Raw genomic sequence first — 7,632 nt, forward strand, 5'->3', positions numbered from 1 at the left:
CGAAATGTTACAAAAAGGAAACAGAGAGTTTACATTGCAATCTCAGTGGGACCGATCGCTCACTTCGGTTAGACCGAAACGTTACAAAGGGAAATAGAGAGATTACAACCCCATCTCGGTGAGACCGAGATCCCTATCGGTAAGACCGATTTGCTTAGGGTTTGTGGCAGTGGCTATGACTTTTGGAATCGGTGGCGCCGGAGAGGAAGAATCGGTGTGACCGATTTTGGCTTTGGGTTTAGGTCATTTGTGGATGTGGGAAAGTAGTTGAGTGTTTTGGAGCATATCACTAAGCACATGAAGCAAGAGGTTCATTAAGCAACACCTCATCCCTCCTTGATAGTATTGGCTTTTCCTATAGACTCAATGTGATCTTGGATCACTAAAATGTAAAATGAAGAGTCTTGAGCTTTTGAGCTTGAGCCAATCCTTTGTCCTTAGTATTTTGAGGGATCCACTTTCATCATCCATGCCATGCCATTCATTGAGCTTTCCTGAAATAATAGTCTTGGAATAGCATTAGCTCAATGAGCTATATGTTGTTATGAATTACCAAAACCACCTAGGGATAGTTGCACTTTCAATCTCCCCCTTTTTGGTAATTGATGACAACATATAGATCAAAGCTTCGACAAATGATAATAAGATTGAATAACATCATCGCTTTGAGAAGTATGTGATAAGCAAGAGCTCCCCCTAAATTTGTGCATGGGTTAAGATTTGCTTTGGACTGCAAATGCACAATGAATTAGGCTCATGGGTTACTCTTCCATGTCACATACATCTTGGTGGAGCACTCAAAATAATAAACAATGAATACATGCACTCATCACCAAGCATAGTGAATGATCACATAAGATAGATAGGATAATATCAAGCATGCATAAGTGTAGCTTATGATCAAACACATGATCATCAATGTCTCACAAGCATAGTATCTCAACCAAAAGCAAACAAAGTTTAAAGACCACCAAATAAAGCAAGAGAGAACAAAAGCAACACTCTCTCTCTCGAAGCCTATGATCTATACATTTTTCTCCCCCTTTGGCAACAAGTTACCAAAAAGTTAATAGAAAATGCATAGTGCTAGATCGACTCTCAGGCTTGATCTTCTGGTGGTGGTGTCCTGATGACTCCAAGGACGAAGGCTTTAGTTGAAGTAGATGGTGCTGGAGTGGATGCTGGAACTGGTTGCACTGGAACTGTAGGGGCAGTAGCTGGTGCTGAAGTTGTTGCTCTAGTGTCTGTCACTCTGGCAAACACATTGGTGGTAGTCTTGCCCTGCTTCTCCTGCATGTCCTCCTGCAGCTGCTCTACAACTGACTGAATCTCAGTTACTTTAACATCAAGGTCATGGAATTTGAGTTCCATGATTCTCTCAAGGCTTTCCTGATTCTTAGTGAGGGTGGCCAGTCCCTTCTCAATCCTCAGTGTAGATGCAATCAAGTAACCAAGCTGCTCCTATTTGGTTTTCAAGAAATATTCAGATGCCTACTCTTGAGTTGGCATCTTGGCAGCCTTCTCCTTCTTTGCCTTCTCCTTCTTCTCCTGAGCTTGAACTGATTGTGGATCATCTTCATTCATGACAACCTCATTGTCCTCAAAGTCTGGATAAAGGGGAAAGTGTTCCTTATCCAACTGATATTTCCCTATGCCCATCTTTGAGTTGATCAATTCCTGAATCTGAGGTGCATATCCACAGCTCCTCTTCTGATCTGCTGCAGTCCTCTTGATTGTTTCAATTATTAGGCTCATGACTTTGAACTTCTGTGGCACATCAAACACATGCAACATGTTGATGGCATGCCCTCTGGTCATGTTATGGTCACCAGACTTGGGCAACAGAGTGTGCCTCAGAATCCAATTGATGGTTGGCAATCCTGACAGCAGAAAGTGAACTGATCCAAACTTGTGAGCCTCTACTGCCTTGTCTGGAATCTCCTTGTACATGTGAGCCATTGAATTGTGACCCAACTTCTTCTTTGCATAAATGTCCAGGTCATCCTCATTTTCCTTGGGGGCATTTATTAGACTTGCCCATTCTTCAATAGTGGACTGGTACCTTGTGCCTTCACACATCCAAACAATTCTACCAACTGGGTAAAAATGTGCTGTGGAGTAGAACTGCATGATAAGCTCATCATTCCAGTTGGTGAACTTCTGTCCAACAAAATCAGCAACTCCACAAGCAACAAAGCTTTCTTGCACTCCAGGATAGTGCTGCTCATTGTCCTTGATGTAGGTCCAGTCGACCCACCTCATGTCACAGACTATAGGCTTCTTGTCCAACAGAATTGTTTCATAAAAGTCCTGTTGTTCCTTTGTGTGGAACCTGTACTCAACAGCAGTTCTTCTTCTTGAAGCATATGGATCTTCCATCCTCCACAGTCTCAGCCCTGAATCCTTCCTGATTCTCATGTCCTCAGCCATAGGATGGGCATCATTGTGGTCTGGTATCTTGGGCTTCAGCTTTCTTAGGACCTGTCCTTCTTCATCCTCATCTTAAGCAACATTGGGCACTGGGGCCTTGTTCTTCTCAGCAGCTGGAATACTCCTAGTATTCCTCTTTGGAACTTGCTTGGCCTTGGAGGCAGCTTTGGGTGCTTCCTTGGGCTTGGATGTTGCAGCCCCTGATCTAATTGCATCACCCATAAGCTTAGGTGCCTTAGGTGCTGGTGCAGCATCCTCTTCCTCTTCATCAGAATCTCTTCTCATACAGGGCTTTCCAAGGACCTTGGCAGTTGTGGTTCTTGCTCTCTTCTTTTTCTTGTCCAGATCACCATCATCCTCTGATTCAATTGTGAACTTCATAGTTTCACCAGTGGGGACTTTCTGAGGTTTGGAAGAAGTGACTTTCTTCTCAGGTGCTTCTTCGGGTTGAGCCTGAGCTGGCACTTGAGTGGACTTTCTGTCCTTTGGCATTGGTGTCCTCTTGGCAGGAACTTTCTTCTTCAGACCTGGCTTAGTGCTCTGTGCAGAGCCATATTCCTTCTTGAGCACCACTTTCTTGGAAGTGGCCTCATCTTCCTCAGCTTTGTAATCTTCATACTCTGAATCTGAAGTTCTTTTCCTCCTTTGCCTAGTTGCAGCCTTAGGCAAATTGCTAGGAGTACTTCTGCTCCCTTCATCTGTAGTTGAGGGACTAGTGCCCTCACTCAAGTCCATCTGCTCTACTGACCTGTTCTGGCTGTCATTCTGATCTGACATACTGCAAAAGCTGACTGCTGACGCTGTGAAGAGTTATAGATGAGATAGAAAAGATGAGCATCACAAAATGCAGAGATTTTTGCAAAAGAATGATTCAAAAGTTCAGTTTTAGTTTTCCACAGAAAGCATTTCGGATCAACCAATTTTCAAACTCGGTGATACCGAAGCAGTTTTGGAACCTAAACTGATGATCTCGATTGGACCGAGTTTCAGTTCGGTGGCACTAAGACTGCTAGGGTTTCACAGAATCCTCAAATCGGTCGCACCGATTAGTAATTCTCGGTCAGACCGAGAGTCACTAGTGCAATGGCATAAGCCAAATCGGTGAGACCGAGTTTTTCAACTCGGTGGGTCCGAGATGGTTTCGGCGGAAACCTAACCCTAAAAATTTGAATCTCATCTAATCTATGGACTACTTTGGCTGGATAGAAGAGTTTCAATCGTGGCAAAATTCAATGAAAATACAATGTGCTTGGAATCAGACGTGGATAGCACAAAGATCACGTCCATACCCTAACTTGGCGGTGGACTTGCTACGACGGCAACGGCAGGGACGAAATCCGTTGACGGCGGCGGAGACCAGCGACAGGAGGCTGCTGGCGACGAGGAGACGATCCGGAGACCTCCGATGGCAGAGCGAGCTATTGCGTGGGCGAAGGGTTTCGGAGAAATTTCCAAAATTTTGCCCGTGGCTATATATAGCCCGACCCTGTCGGTGTGACCGAGTGGAATAACTCGGTGGCACCGAGATGCATAACTGTGTTCAGTTACAACAAATCGGTGAGACCGAAAAGTTCAAATCGGTTGCACCGAGATTGAAAACTCAGATCAACTTGGTGATCTCGGTAGGACCGAAATGGAGGAATCGGTCTGACCGAGAATCACAAGGAGGTTTTGGAAGTTTAAGTCTATGACGAATTGGGGACTCCGAGTGCTCCTCACACAGAGTGGTTCGAATCTGACTTGATCAAATTTTGTGATGTAGCATGAATAGAGTTTGAGATGAGAAAAGCATAGATCGCTAAAGAAGGTTCTTAGGCATTCTTGTCCATCCACTTGGCAAAAAGAAAATAACCAAACAATCAAAACAACAAGTGGATGTCCTTGAATGAGTAAAATATGCACCAACATGCTCACACAATAAGATGGCAAATGAAATATGTGGCAAAGCAAGCACAACCAATTCTAGCATCTATCAAGCAATTGGTGATGACTAGGTCATCTATATATTAGTATATTGACTTAGGAGTCAAATGAGAACATTTGATCATAGGTCATACTCATCGTTTAAGCTCAAGTGGGGTTACCACTTTTACATAATGCATTGATGTGTTCACACCATTAGAGTTGCTTTGACTCAATTCTTAGAGTTAAGCTCCCCCTAGATGTGAGATCCCCCCTTAGAGGGATGAACTAACCTTGGATTTTGTCGATGATGACTTCATGTAGGTGTTGAAGATGTAGATGCTCAATGTTGACGTAGATCATTTGGAGCAATCCTTTGGAGTGAGTTGCACTTTCAACTTACCTACATGGGTTAGTCCCACAAGGAACAAACAAGAATATCCATAGACATAGAGTGATGCACACACAAGATGATGTCCATGAATTCATTGGGTTACCTTGTCCCTTGCCTTACCAACATGAGGGTTTGTGACTCCTTGAACTAGTGCAAGATGTGGAAGTTGATTGCACTTGTTCTTGCCAAAATGATATGAGTGAAGAATGTTGGCGGAGTCACCCTCAAGAACTCTCTAGTTCTTCTTCTTCGGGATCCACATCATCTTGATGGGAATCCTTGGAGTTGTAGTTGTACTTGATGAAGTAGAACTTGATGTAGTCTTGGGAACCCACTTGAACGAGGCTTCAGGTGCTTCTTCAAATGCATCAATCTCTTCTTGAAGCTTGTCCTTGCCTTTGTTCTTGTGGTCTAGTGGTGGAAGATCATCTTGCGCTTGTGTTCCCTTGAAGGAAGTAGGATCATACTTCTCTTGTTGAGGAACAAACTTCGTCTTGGGGTATTGATCTTCTTCCCACTCAACTCCATTGGCATTGAACTTTCGTTCAAAACCAAATCCTTGATTCTTCCGGTGCCTTCCTTGCTTGCGTACAATTTCTTCGAATTGCTTACTCCCGGCAAGGCTCTTGTAAACACCCTTCTCTATAATTCCCTTCAATAAGCTATTTTCTTGCTCAAGTGTAACTTGGCTAAGAGAATCATTAGTGGAATCAAGAGAACTACTAGAAGCAACAATATTGGATTTGACATTATTATTGTTATTACTAGAGGAAGTATCTTTCTTGTACTTGTTACTAGACTTGACTTGAGGCATGTAAGTAGATAAGAGTAACGCTTGGCAATGTAAGAAGAACTTTTCTTGCGAAGATCATCATTGATTGCTTTTAAGAACTCATGCTCTTGCTCAAGATTGAGCTTTTCAAAGCGTAACTTCTCATGAGCCCTTAAAAGTTCTCGATGATCTTCGTAGATAGTTTCATGAGCTAACTTAAGAGACTTTAGTTCTTTAGTTAGAAGCTCAATCTTCTCCTTATCATTGTCATTCGTTTTATCTTGATTAGCATGATTAATTGACGTTTCATCATAGTATTCATCACTAGAGTTGTCAACAAGTAAATCATCATCCACAAGCAAGTCATCTTCATCACTATTGAAATCAACATACTCAGGATGTGTTACCTTTGGACCTCTGGCCATGAAGCATCTTCCAACACCTTCATTTGGTGAGTCAAATATGTCGTAGGAGTTGGTTGACACAACTGCTAGACCGGCAACACCTTCATCTTGAGTATATTCGGAGTCGGAGTGATAGCTTCTCTTTGAGTGATTGTCGGAGTCGGTGCCGGAAACCCATTCACCAACATGAGCTTGATGTCTTCGTTTTGTGTAGCTCCTTGATGACTTGTCCTTCCTTTCCGAATCCTTGCTTCTCCGTGAGGGTCTTCGTTCATAACGATCATCTCTACTCCTCCTCTCTCTTGGTGGTGATTCTTCTCTTTTGCTCCTTCTTCTTGGAGAATCTTCTCTTTTTTTGTAGTTTGCCGTACACTCATTGGAGTAGTGTCCGGGTCTCCCACAATTGTAGCAATTGCGCTCTCGACTAGAAGATCTCTTGTCATTGTAAGACCTTGACTTGGAGCTTCTTTCTTTGCTTCTACTCTTGTAGAATTTGTTGAAGTTCTTCACCATTAAGCTCAATTCTTCATTGAAGGTTGGTTTCTCACTTGATGATGTGGGGGCTTCACTTGAGGCTTTGTAAGCACCACTTGACTTGTTGTGAAGTTCCTCCTTATCCTTGAGTGACATCTCATGAGCAACAATTCTTCCAATGACTTCCGTTGGCTTGAGATCTTTGTAGTTTGGCATCATTTGGATCAATGTGCACACAATATCATACTTTCCATCCAATGCTCTTAGGATCTTTTTGATGATGAATTTGTTGGTCATCTCTTCACTCCCTAAGCCGGCAATCTCATTTGTGATAAGAGCAAGCCTATAGTACATTTCAGCGACACCTTCACCATCCTTCATTTTGAACTTGTCAAGCTGACTTTGGAGCACATCCAACTTGGATTCCTTGACGGACTCGGTACCTTCATGCATATCAATCAAAGTATCCCAAATTTCCTTTGCATTCTCAAGACGGCTGATTTTGTTGAATTCTTCGGGGCACAATCCGTTGAAGATGATATCACAAGCTTGAGCGTTGTATTGCAGCATCTTCAATTCTTCCGCATTAGCTTCACGGTTCAGTTCTCTCCCATCAAAAAATTCACCTTGCAAGCCAATACAAATAATTGCCCAAACGGCGGGGTTATGTCCAAGAATATGCATTTTCATCTTATGCTTCCAACTAGCAAAATTAGTACCATCAAAGTAAGGACCTCTACGGTGATAATTTCCCTCGCTAGACGCCATACTCTCCTAGGTTGTGAAACCAAGGCTATGACCACCAAAAGCTATGGAAATCAAAGCAAATGGAGACCAAAGCTCTGATACCACTTGTAGGACCTTGAAGTATGTCTAGAGGGGGGGTGATTAGACTACTTGACCAATAAAAACTTAACCTTTTCCCAATTTTAGAGTTTGGCAGATTTTAGCTATTTTAGAACAAGTCAAGCAATCATCACACAATTCAAGCAAGCATGCAAAGAGTATATAGGCATCGGAAATTAAAGCATGCAACTTGCAAGAAAGTAAAGGGAAGGGTTTGGAGGATTCAAACGCAATTGGAGACACGGATGTTTTTGGCGTGGTTCCGATAGGTGGTGCTATCGTACATCCACGTTGATGGAGACTTCAACCCACGAAGGGTAATGGCTGCGCGAGTCCACGGAGGGCTCCACCCACGAAGGGTCCACGAAGAAGCAACCGTGTCTATCCCACCATGGCCGTCGCCCACGAAG

The sequence above is a fragment of the Triticum dicoccoides genome, chromosome 3B (assembly GCF_002162155.2).
Source record: "Triticum dicoccoides isolate Atlit2015 ecotype Zavitan chromosome 3B, WEW_v2.0, whole genome shotgun sequence".
Classification (NCBI taxonomy): domain Eukaryota; kingdom Viridiplantae; phylum Streptophyta; class Magnoliopsida; order Poales; family Poaceae; genus Triticum; species Triticum dicoccoides.